The sequence below is a fragment of the Melospiza georgiana genome, chromosome 1, assembly GCF_028018845.1.
Source record: "Melospiza georgiana isolate bMelGeo1 chromosome 1, bMelGeo1.pri, whole genome shotgun sequence".
NCBI classification, from domain to species: Eukaryota; Metazoa; Chordata; class Aves; order Passeriformes; family Passerellidae; genus Melospiza; species Melospiza georgiana.
In genome coordinates, this window is record NC_080430.1 from 137,704,101 (window position 1) to 137,717,846 (window position 13,746).

The following is a 13,746-nucleotide window of genomic DNA, read 5'->3' on the forward strand; positions in this document are numbered from 1 at the left end:
TGAGTCTCTGGAGAAAACCAAATGTAATTAAAATCATTTCTACTCCAAAAATTCACTCCTCATTACAAAAGTTGTCATGGACTATTCCCAATGTAATTTTTATTCAGAGTTAGAGATATTAGCCTTCCTGAAAACTGTGTTATCTTAAATCATAGTGTAGGCCTTGCCTAGAGTGAAAGACAAATGGGAAGTAGATGCTAGATTGTGTCAGGTGACTTTCAGTCTCCACATTTTCATGTTCTTGGCAGGAAAATGTAATATTTGCTGATGCAGAGATGAGAGACAATCCCATGTGTCTTTGGAGTGCAATTATATGGTATTTAAGGAAGTTATTAAACATATGTGGAAAACACTATGTAAGAAACAAAGGAATCTAGTCATTAAAAGTGATATCTGCTAAACAAAACCCTCAGATTAGTTACCTAAATGAGAATACTTTAGGATGTGGAATCAGGGCCAACAACAGCAGGCACTTTTGTTTGACTTTTCTTTCATTCATTTACATTTTATTTTCTTAATTTAAATATTCAGAGAAAATGAGAATGAATTTAGTAGATTCATAGGGAATGTGAAAATAAAATATATGCTTTTCACTGTTATAATGAAAGACTTTTGCTGAGGAAGAAATGTGTGCATACCTTTTACTTGGACAGGACACTTAGCCAACAGTAGGTAGAGACACCACATGATACAAAAATACAGCTTTACAAACACTCACTCCTCCACAAATAATACATTGAAAATTCTTCCTCTGGGTGACAGGAACAAGATCATGATTTCTCTAAAAGGAGACTAGAAAAGGAGATGTTGATACAGCAGGGAAGAGCTACAAGGCAATAATTACGAAACAGTTGATACAACTATAATTGATACAGTTAAAAATACTTCGCCTCAGGGAACTCTGAATAAGCTTGAGATAGACATATGGCTTGTCTCTAAAAAACAAAACAAAAAAGTCAAGTTTGTTATTTCTAGAAAAGGCCAACAGGTTTAGATTTTTGATGCATAGCTGAAAAAGTGAACTGTATCCAAATGTACTAAAAATACAGTATATTGATGCAGAATGATGTCACAGAGCTCCTCGATGGCAACTCAGTGAAGAACTGGCAACAACCCAGCAGCAAATGTAAATGTAGACATTAGCAAAAAGATTTGGCAGAGATCAAACGGGATTTCTATTTTCTTGTTCCCCAGCCAATCTTGTCCCGCCAACCACCTGCTCTGAAATTCTGCATTTCCTGACCATTGTCATTTCACTGCTAAGTAATGAGCAAGCACTGTTTGCAACCACCTGTACAATTTTTCAGTGAAACCCACAAAATTGCTTCCCCCCTTTCCACTTCTCCCTCATTCTCCACGGAACAATATGAAAAGACACTCCATCACCTGTACTGACAAATGGCACTCACAGACACTGCAGCCCAGCAAGCACTTTGTGGTTCTACACTCCCAGTACTTCCATCCTCTTCTCCTTTTTGGAGGAAGAGTGTGAGTGTGCAAGAATAGCAAATGAGAGCCCTCCACTATGATTAGAATCAGCTGCCTTCACTAACAAGCAGCATCCTTCAGATCAAAAGGATGGAAGTAAATGTTGTCTGGGCTCATTCAGCTTCTTGTAGAGAGCCAAACATCCTCTTGCAGGAGGATCAAAGCCTATGTTACTTCGTGTTTTACTGTAGCCTTCTAATAGCTGCTGCTGGACATAAAAATCAGATAATCTAAGAAAAGATAGCCCAGCAGTTCCAGTTCTGTGTGATGGAAAATACTCATCTACCAAAAAAGATGCAGTTGGTGTTCCCCTTGGGAAGGGCACTGATCAGGCATCCCTGGGCAGCAGGGGAAGGACAGACCCTTCCTCCTGACTGCCCTCTCTCTGGGTGATTATTGTTAGACTCCTTCTGTCATGCAATTGCTGTGACCATGCTACATCAGTACTTTTATACATTTAGAAGAAACACTGTAAAACCTGGACAAGATGCCCAATGATTTAGAAAAAACAACATCAGTGCACATGCACCATTTCTCCAAAGACTGAATTTGTGAACATTTGAAAAATAGATACTTATAATACATGGCAATAATCTTTCAGCAGAGAAAAATACACATTCTCTTTGTGCATTAAGCTGGAATGCAGGAAAGAGGCTTCAATCCCTTTCCTTGGTGATAAATGTGATTTGGTATTGGGGCTGTTAGAGAACCTGCTGCTTCCTGCATTGCTGCTTTTATGGCAAGTGGGTACAGGTGAGCTTGCAAATGTGGCACATGAAACACTGAAATATCTGCTTGCAGAAGAGTATCTCAGCTTTGCTGCAGAGAGCTCATACTGCCTGAGCAAGATGTGACATGAAAGAACACTGTAGTCATTGCCATCCAGAGCAAACTGATGACAGCACAGCTAAGTGGGCAGGTGATTCACAGCTCAAACTGCTCAAGATGTAAGAGCAGGACATGTTCTTACATGTAAGCAGTAAGGCTTACAGCATGGCCAAGAGAAAATCACAATACTGCAGACACAGCCCCCAAGCTCTGGGGAAAACAGAGGCACAGCAGGAACCAGAATGCTGCCAGCATCTCAGAAAATGTTCTTTGTATGACTTCACATTCTTAGGAAGAAAATTTAATGGTAACACTGCAAAAAACTGGTACTGACATGCTTGGGTGACACATCAGCTAATGTTTAGCATTAGCACAGAAGCAAACGCAAATGCAATGAAGACACACCACCATGTAAACTGTTTCTGTTGTCGTCAGGCAGACAAGAGGTCTATTTAATTAACATTGGATGTTGATTATGTACTTCCTGTAACATGAAACTGCTTACTTGCTCAGTTTGAGTGTAGATTGTTACCTGAAGATGAAATTCTTGAGTGTGGTTGTTTGCACATAGATGTGCTGGTAGGTATGATTTGGGTGCCTGCTGAATTCTCTACTAGAAAAGCACATAGGTATAGGTCCAGGACTACCACAATAAATATGCAAACATGTAACAAGAACTGCACTTCTTCACCATGAGATGTTAATGCAATGCAGAGCCCAGTTATTCATTATGAGCCACAGATGAAAGAAATTCTGCTGAAAGTTTTGTACACAGACATAAAATTTAGCTTAATCAGATATCATATGACAGAAGTTACTTTAACAAGAGGTTACAGCAAGAGATGATCAATCAGAAAAACTTGTGAGCGACAAAATATGATCTGCAATGACAACAAAGTCATTGCAGATCATAGAGCACCTGAGGCTCTATGATGAGGCCTCTGTGAAACAGGGTTTTGGTCTGCAGAGCTTGCAGGGCTGAGAGGGTTATTTGGGAAACTCTATGGTACAAAAATATATTTCAAATTGAATGAGTAAAGCCAAAATATAATGGTGTTCATGGCAAAGGACTCCAGATGCTGCTGCTTCACCAAACACTCTCACAAGCACCAGACAGAACCCAGGGTTTGGAGAGACAGCGGAAGGGTAAAATCAGGAAAAAGAGTAGGAACTGGAAAATGTCTATATAACAATTTAAACTGTATAAAATCATCATTGTCATCACTATTATTACTATTATCACCATTGTCACCATTATCACTATTGACAACTCCTTTCTGTGTAAAATATATATTTTTTATTAGTTTTCCCTTTTTCTGCAATACTTAAATCTGAGCCATTAGTCATTCTTAAAAGAATCTATTAAGATTTCTATTGTAAAAACATACATTCCTGACCTTACATAAAAAGTGTGTTTCCTCCTTGTCCATAGACAAGCATTTAAATTTAACTGCACAGCCTTCTGGGACAACTGTTTGAATGCTTCTCAGAAATGGTGTCTATGTTTTTCATTAAATTGTCTAGAATCCAGTACTGCTTGGATGCAATTTTAATTTTATTGTATTTTATTTCCTGAATTTACTCAGAAGGAATACAGAAGAACAAGCAGTAGAGGCACCAATCACTTTGTCCTGCACCAACTCTGCATTACAGAAGTTGAACTTTGCCAGATAACACTTCAGATGGAGAGTCAACTTTTCTTAGGAATATAATTTTTCCAGCAGGACAAGAATTAAACCTTAACATTACAAATAGTTTGCAGTATCAAAGTTTAGAACTGCCAGAAAAATAGCAGGCAAAATGCTTTTCAGACTTATTTCTTCCATGCTGTTAAAGAAACTTTGTCCTTAACTCTGCAGCACGACACTCATCTTATTTCATTTTTTGCTAGTGCAGCTCTGATTCCTGATGCCTCACACTACGAAGTCAGAACTCTGCTCACTTGAGCCCTTTGGGATAATAGTAAGGCCACTATATTTGATGCAAGAACACTTAATAAAACCAAGAGAGAGGATATTGCTCTTGAAAGACTCATGTACATAAAAATAGAGAAACTGCCCCTCAAGCCATAGATGCGAACAGCATACAGATTATTTTCTTTTGAGAACAATAGAGGGATTCAAATGAACAGAGATATAAAATAGCTAATGGTCAGTGAGATGACTTGAATTTACAGGCATAAATTCAGATCTTCACTGAAATAAAAAGCCCATCAGAAACTGAACACAGGACAGATGTTTCACCCATCTTTATTTTCACCGGGTCTCTGAACAATGAAGCCTAATTGTTGACAGTACTGGCATTGCTATCGCAATTATTTGAAAGAGAGTCCTTATCACATCTGATTCCACAGAAGTTAAGTGGCTTTCTGGCAATAAGATGGCTTAACAACCTGAAACACCTTAATTTAAGATTGCCCCAAATGCAGTTGTGCAGTGTTACTCACTATTTTTTTATTTCACTAAATTGATACACAGAATATCTACAGTTGGCTCATGCTACACCTCAACTCATTTCAGAAGAAAAACCTGACAGTGGAGTGTGTGTTGGATTCTCCATTTGAATTAATATGAAACATTTAATTGCTTACAGAGTTCCTAAGAAACCAATAGTGACCAATATGCCCCATTTATGGCCTGACTGACTTAAAATGTTCATCAAGGCATTGAAAGACCTATTCAGCCCTCAGTCAGTGATAGAGTCCTTCCTTCTGACATGGGGTGAACTCACCATGGGGCTGAAGGTCACCACAGGGAAGCACTGATAGCTCCTTTGGAGGCCTTATTAATGGCATGGCTTTCACAACAAAAGGGTAGTTTTAATTTTGTGGGAGAGACCATGTGTTTGCTCATTGGTGAGAGCTGCAGTACTTTTCTCACACCATATTGCTGTGTACTGCATTGTCTTTCTGATACTGTGTCATCAGATAAGAAAAGAGATTTGTAAAACAGGTACACCAGTGAGCATCACCCATGTTGTAGTAGGAATCTTGCATCTACATTCTGCAGCTAATAGGTATTTAGCTCTTAAGGCTTTTTAGTGTAGTTCTGGTATAGGCAGAGGTGAAATACAGAATAAAGGCCTTAAAATTTAAATTACAAAGACTTAAGAATTCACTTGGAGTATAAACTGCAGCAGCAACAGAGGAGCAGTTCAGAGCACAAAGGAAAAATAAAGCAGTCTTATGAGAGAAACTGAAGGAGGCAGATGGCAATTAGGTGTCAGTAAGTTCTCATTAAAAGTGGATGGTTTCCAGACTCAGTTAAAAGAAAACTCTTTGAAAACATTTTTTGGAGCAGTAGAAATAAAAAAAGAAATATTAAACCTCTTACAAGGTGGTTGTGTATTACAAAATATTTTGTTTTCATTTTTATTTGGGAAAAGAGTGAAAAAGTTATATGCGGAATCTGTAGTTCTGTCACATAACTCAGATTTTGCTGCTATAGGCTTGCAAAACAGGTGTGTTCAAACTAGTAGAAAAAAGGCAATAAAGCGGAAAAATAAAAGCATAACTAAAAGATTGTTCTTTGCTTTCTTCCTGTGTGTTAAAAATAATGAAGTCATTTCAACTGACATTCCTAAAAATAACCTGCAGTAACAATCTTGTAGAGAAAACACAGATTTCTCACCTGTAAGACACAAAGCTAAAGACTCCTTTTGCCTATTATCCTCAACAAATAATGCTGTGAGAGCTGTTAGGCTCAGGCCATGGTTGCTTACTGTCCTCAAAAATCATGTCAGTAATGTGACACCAGCTCAGGCCACTATTCCTTCAGCTCCGTGAGTTGAACCAAGAGCATCCACATGGATGACTGCAGTTTGCTCCTGGTCTGCACAGAAATTGTGCTCATCAGGGCTGAGCATGGGTCAGAGCCGTGTCCCTGTGCACCCTGACCTCCCGTGGGTCTGGCTGTGGCCCCACACTGAATGCAGGCTGGGCACTGCATGGCCTCCAGCTCCTCTGTGCTGTGTGCTGGGAGGAGCTTCAGGACCTGCTGAAGGCTACCAGAACCTTCTGAAGGCTACCAGAACCTTCTGAAGGCTACCAGCAGCTTCCACAGGGCGTGAAGGAGGAGAGAACTGAGCAGATCCCAGCTCTCTGTTGTTCCTGGCAGGCATTTCTGTGCAGCTGGGACAACAAACGGGAAGTATAGAACACTGGGCACAGCCTGTGCCCCAGGGGGACAGTCACACAGCCTCTGCTGCTCAGTAGGACACTGGACTGGGATGGAAAAGTCTACCACAATGTCATAGTCTGTAGTCATAGATGTCACTGAAAGAATTTCAAAGGACACCAAACACTTGTGTTTGGACAGCTGAGTTGATGCTGGAACCTCTGCACACTAGAGTCACAAACACCACTTGAATTTCTGGGCTTACTGCATGTTTCAGAGCTTCTCCATTGCAATGTGTCAGAGAAGGGTACTTGGGGACATCTTCACTGGCTTTGGTACAGCTGCACAATGTCTGCAAGGCCACTTAAGTAATATACTCAGCCTGCAGTGCTGCTTGGCACTGCTGCCTTCCTTGATCTCCCTTGTCCTCTCCCCCAAGGCTTTCTGGCAGCTCACACAAAGCCCCTTGCCAAGACGGGCACAAAATAACTTAAAACTTATTTTCTGCTTATCTTTAGGATGGCAAAATCCAACTTTACAATAGAATGGAGTTTTGCAATTACCATAAAATGCTGGGCTAAGGAAGCAAAATGTCAGGGATTGCGGGAGGTTTCACAGTCATACAGATGGAAACGGAAGAACTTCATGTTCTCTCACTAACTACACTGAAGGAGCCTCCTCCCCTGTCCCCAAATGGACCATGTTCACCTCCAGGTAATCTTGGGGACAGAAAGAGACAGCATCTTTGGGTACAGGGAATCTCGGGCTCAGGGACAGCTCCAAAGGGCCTTGGTGAGCTGGGTTTGTTGTTTCTGCTGTTGGGCAGTAACGGGACTGGTGCATTTCCTCCCAGATACCAACACCTCTCACATCCCAATTCCTGCTCGGACAGCAGCAGTACCTAGGCTACTCACATGGCTGTGTGCTGTTCCCCAAGCCAGTCTTTGGAACCGACAGCAAGCCTATCCTTGGAACTGACAGCAAGACCCATGTACAGCCAATTCAGCCAGTGTGAGCAGATTTCTGTTCTCCTGAGCTGTGGGTCAACTAACCTGTTCTGGATACTTCACTTGAATCCTCCTCTACCTTCTATGCCAACCTAATCTAAATCAACTCCATCTACTTTCCTGGGATAATGCTTTGTGTGTGTGAGAAAGTAGGAATTGAGGACTTGGCACTCTGAAAGCTTGTCTTCATTTGCACACATTAGTTTAACTTAATACACCTGAATGACTTCATTTGTACTTAGCCTAGCTTTAGGGAGCACTGGCATTCAGGAAGCACCACTCCAGCTACTGGAGTGATTTGATTAGCAGTGCTGAGTGATTAGATTAGCAGAGTGGCTGGGCAGACTGTTAATTACTTATTGTCATTCCAGCTGATGTATCCCCAGAGCACCAGCAACTCGAGCTATGCATTTGCACAGACAAAACCTGAGCATGCTTGTACTCCATGGTTTGTAATTCACTGCCTTGCCTGCAGCCAGTGCTTCTGGTCCCTCAGCTTACATGTCAGAGGTCTGTACCAGCTGCAAACTTTATTGTTAGCCTGGACTGGGATCATTGCATGATGCTGAAAATGTCAGCAAGAGAAACTATTGGTTCTTTGTCATCACTCCAGGGGAGGCCTATTTCAGGTTCTCTGGGTAATGCTGTTTCTGGAGTGATGTTTCTTGGCATGCAAAAGTGCCTCATTGCAGAATACTATAGTTGTTTTGATGCTGTTACAAATGGCAGTTTTCACCATCTCTGAAGTACTCCTATGTTCCAATTATGGCAAAAAAAGCTTCCTAGGAAATGACCCTAGCTTTAAGTTTGGGGTTCCAGAGATGTATGTGCTCACATTCTATTTGTGATCATTTCAGTTCAGGACAAATGAAAATAAAGTGAATAGGAAGTGAAAGTAAGATTTCTCTCTGTGAACCTAGTCCCCTGTTTAAGCTCATTGGTCACCTGGACTGCTGAAGGCAAGCAAATTCAAAAGGCAGGATTCAAAAAATGCTGCTTTTCCTCCCTTTGGTGTCTTCTAGGAAATGCAGCTTTACTGAGTGCTTGATGCTTTTGTAGCTAAAGATCAGTGAGATGGAAACAGACCTATGCTGCTGCTCCTCTGCCAAGAAATAGCAGACATTATGTTTCTCCATATGGAGCAGCACTCTGAATTATTGTGGAATTCCCTTTCTATTAAAAAGCAAACCAAAACAGCCTGTTCAGAAATAATTGAAAGATTTTTAGGAATGTGGAAGAGGTGTTTTTTCCAGGATGCCAGAGACAATTTAATGTTCTGTTAGATTGTTATGGATTCCCTTGTCCCTACAGGTAGTAAAAGCATGTAATGTACAAAGGTAAAACATAAAGTAATGCTGCCATAAGGAAAAGTAGCATAAGAAAAAAACAGCTTTGCACTGCTCCTAGCAGTTGATTTTTGCACAGTAAAAGCATAAAATCCTGCAATACTGGACCTACACCTCCTCTGCACTGGGAATTTCACTATATGAGGTGTGAGGCAATGAAAAATCAGGGCCATAATATCCTACTAAGCTTCTGAGTCATCTTATTGCACCGAAGTAAAAGCACTTTAGAAAATACAAGCCATCTGTGATGTTAAATGCAATTATCTGATTTGCCTTAATAAATGCTCAGAAATCACTGCCAACCACTTCAATTTTTCAACACCATTCTGAGTCACTCATAAGCAGGTAAAGGTCATTGTGCTCAGACCTTATCAACTCTGATCATTATCAAGTTATTATTTTCTGCAATAACACAACTGCTTCCCTCCAAATCCAGCACATAAGAGACCTTAAAACGAGATGTAATTTTTTTTAGCTCTGTCCTGGTTTCAGCTTCAACCATGACAGCTCTGACATTCAAGGCTTACACTAGGTATATTACATTGAAATCAACACAGTATTGGCTATTACTTATAGCTTCTTCCTACTGGCATTAAGGTAAGTGACAACATTACTGTTGCTAAAGGTCAGATCCCAAGCTCTGTAATTTCAGATTCCTCATGACTGGAACTTCCGTACATCAGAAATCATCCAGATATTTCCCTCTTCTATTTGCACAATAATCCTGCCCAAGCATGAAAGAGGCACTGTGATTGTACAAATGATATATTCTGGTTATAAGTTCATAATGCTCAGGATGTGGCAGCCCCATTGGGCACACACAGATCATGTTCTAGGCAGGCTCTGTACAGATGCACCAGTCCCACATTGCACAGGTTCGTGTATTTCTTGTCAGGGAGACCTAGAAGAGCTATGGTGCTACCTAAAGCTTTATTTCTCAGAAGTTATTTACACCTGTAACAAAAGTTACAAGTATGAATTTAAAAGCTATGTTGCATAAGTTTAAAAGTTTACAACTGGTGATCAAGAAAAGCTGCATGTGTTACCCACATCTGAGCACACTGAGCACAAATATCAGTGCACACCCTAGCCAGTGTCTAATATGTGAGCATAGCAGGAGTGGTTTGAATGCTCAACCAGTAAAAAACAGTATAGTAGCTCCACTGCAGACCTGGTCCAGGTTCCTCAAAACAGCAGAGAAGAAAATTGCTATAACCAGCAGAAGACACTGTCCAAGCATGCAGAGGTGGTGTTAGAAATGCCAAAGCCCACCTGGAGATTTATCTGCATGAAGGACAACAAGAAGAGCCCTACATCTATGTTAAGAGGAAGACTGGGGAAAAATATGGGCCTCCTACTGAATGGATAACAGGCTATAGTGACCAAGTACATCAAAAAAGCCAATGTACTCAATGCCTTCTTCACTTCATCTTTACTTGTAGGACCAGCCTTCAGGAGTGACAGGCCCCTAGGAGCTGTGAGAATTGGCACAAGGAACCCAGACCCTGGGGTGGATGAGGAATAAGTCAGGGAACATTTAAACATACTGGATTTATATAAACTCACAGGGCTTGATGGTTTGCACCTGTCAAGTGCTGAGGGAGCTGGAAAACACCAGAGCAAGGTGACTCTCAATTATCTTTGAAAGCTCATGGCAATTTGGGAAGATTCCTGATGACTGGAACAGAGCTAATCTGGACAACTACAGGTCAGTTGGCCTTGCTTTGATCCCTATGAAGGTGATGGAGAAACTAATCTGGGAAACCATTTCCTGTATTTAGGACAGGAATGCCACTGTACTGGAATCCATGGTCAAAAATAGATTTGCACAAGGGAAATCAAGTCTGACTTGACATTCCTGACTTGACAGCCTCCTATGAAGAAATAACTGGCTTTCAATTCTGTGTCCAATAACACTGTCTTAGAAAACTGATAAAGTACAGGCTAGGTAAGTGGTTGGTGAAGTGGACCAGAACTGGCTGATAGGCTGAGCTCAGAGGATTGTGATCAGCAGCACAAAGACCATTGGGAAGCCAGACATTAGTGGTCTACTTCAGGGGTTCATTCTGGGGCCAGTACAGTTCTGTTATTAATGAACTGGGATGATGGAACAGTGGGCACCTTCACCAAGGGAGATGATAATCTCAAACTGGGAAGGGTGGCTGATACACAGGATGGTTATGCTGCTCTTCAGAGGAGCCTGGACATGCTGGAGAGTGTCCACTGAGCACCATGAAGATGATTGAATAGTACCATCTTCAGGAGTACCTCTTATTCAAGAGGAGGCTAAGAGAGATGGGCCTATTCAGCTCATAGAAGAAGAATCTTTGGGGTCATCTCATAACTGTGTATAAATACCTGATGGTGGGGAGTAAAGAATGTGGAAACAGGTTCCTCTCAGCAGTGTCTCAGAAACAAGGCAATGGCCACAAACTGAAATACAGAAAATTCCATTTAAATGAGAAAAGAAACTGAGGAGAGATCAAACACTGGAGCGAGTTGCCCAGAAAGGCTGTGCAGTATCCACCCTTGGCAAAACTCAGACCAAAATAGACATGACCCTGAGCAACCTGCTCTAGTTACCCCTGCTCTGAGCACAGGTTTAAACATGATGATGCCTAGAGCTGCCTTCCACCACCAATGGCTCTGGAATTCAGTACTTGCAGGTTACTTACACCACTGAATTGTTCCAGGCCACATCAAGTTGCAGTTCAGCAAACAACAGCATTAGTCAGGAGTGTTTAAACAAGTTATCCAACTGTTTGCCAACTGGTCACATGTAGCTGCTATAGTAGACTGCTCCTCTAGGTCTGTTTAAATACACATCCTCTATTAAGTATGGTTCTTCCATTTTTTATGAGGAACTCTTATGTGGTAGGGTTCAGTGATTCACCCTCTCCAATCATGAGCAAGGAGGGCACTCAATGTGTTACTTTTCTCTGCAGGAAAGGGACACAAATCTCATTCACTGCTCTCAGATCTACAGTACCAAATAACATGTCTAAGGCTGTCACTGAAACAGCCAAACTCTGCATCAGTGACACGACCCTCTCTTGTTCCCACCTCACACTACGCAATTCCTTGTGCTACCACACTGTTTGGGCAGCCACCAGTGAATGAGAACAGGAAACTCATGGGTGCAGCACTCAACAGGCTTTGCACTAGACTTCAGAAGAAAGGAAGGCTGTTTGAGGTTAATGATAGCAGGAAGGTAAATGCACCACTCTAGACAGAAGTGCTAGTCCAGGGCAGCTAAAGGCATTTATGAGATGACAGGATGGTTCAGGGTTAAAGGAAGCACAAGAGGTCTGTAGCCCAACCTCCTGCTCCAAGCAGGATCAGGTGCAAGATCCAAGCAGGTTGTTTATGGCTTTGTGCCCGTGGGGGCTTGGCAATCACCAAGGATGGTGGCTGCAAAACTTTTCTGAGCACCAACCTGCTCCTATAAATTACTGTGCACCAGGTGAAAAAGGGTTTCCTTATACACAGCCTGAACCTCTCTTTTTTCAGTCCATGCCCAGTTTCTCCCAGCCTCGCCCCATACATGAGCGGAAAAGCCTGACACAAAAAGCTGCCATGTGAGGCAGTCACAGCTGTGGTCTCTGCCTGCAGCCCTGCTGCTGCTTTTGGACTGTATTGCTGGGAGAGTTGTCACAAACTTGCTTTGGGAGGAGAATCTGTGGCATGTTTCCACATTTGTATAAAAATTATCTGTAGTTTACCATAAAGCAATGAATGGAATAACCCATCAAAACATTTGATGATAGCAAAAGTCAGTACGATTCTTTGTGCATACAACATAGGTATTATTGGAAAGTGGAATTATTTTCACACTTATAACAGGAGTGATGTTGTTATGTAGTGCTCTCTGCCTCAGACATGCACAGATCATATTAACCCACCCACTTCCCTTCCCTGATCTTCTATCAAATGAAGTGAAACACAAAAAATTCTATGAATCTTCTGGGTATTTTAACACTCACATACCATTTTTTTCCTTGAAATGGAGAGCAGGGAACATGATTCTTGAAGAATATTTTAATTTATTTTAAAAAATAAATAAATAACTGAAAAAAAATCAGAGAAAACACCAGATAATGCTACAGTAATGATAAAACACACCTTGCAGACATCTTGTGCTTTTTTTTAGTCTCCTACAAATCCCTACATGCACTTTCTGCAGTATTATGGATTATAATGCAAAATATTTTTGACAATTAGGAAATGTAGATGTGTAATATTAGCAATACTCAAAGTATATTTCAGCAACAGTATACACAAAGAATATTAATTATGTAATTAGCCTATTACACTAGTAAAACCTGAATTTCATTGCCTTAGTACATATTACATGTATTTTAAACATGTTTATCTATATTTTCCTTGCCTAATAGGTCTCTGAAGTCATTCCCAGACATCAGAACACTCCTTCTGAACATTAGCCCTTACACTTTGACATCTACCATACCTTGGGTCACTTTGTGGTAGTAAGCCTGGATCCACTCTAGCATAAGAATCTGTTTCCATGGATCAGAGCATGGGACTTACACCAAAAGTCTGTTTCTTCCCTTTTCTCAGTATATGCCTACATGGGTTAAAAATTTAATTAAAAAAACAAATAAACCAAACACCTGTGCACCCAGCATTTTCTCCCTGTGCCTTTCATGTATTTGCATGACTCTCAGCAGGTTTCTTAGGAAATGCCACTTCCTAGAGAAAAAAAGAGAATCCAGAGAAACCCCAGACCCTCCTCCTTTCATTCCAGATCTGGCACCCATTATTCCTCAGGCTCTTTTTTCAGCTATATGGCTCACTCTGCCAAAGGAAAGGGAATTGGAAGGGAATTTTCTACTCACTGCTTCCACACCTGAATTTCCACCTACCTCCTTCACTGTGGTGCCCACAAAACTTTCTTGTTTTTCATTGGCAAACAAGTGCAGCTCCTGGCCTAGGGTGTGTGTG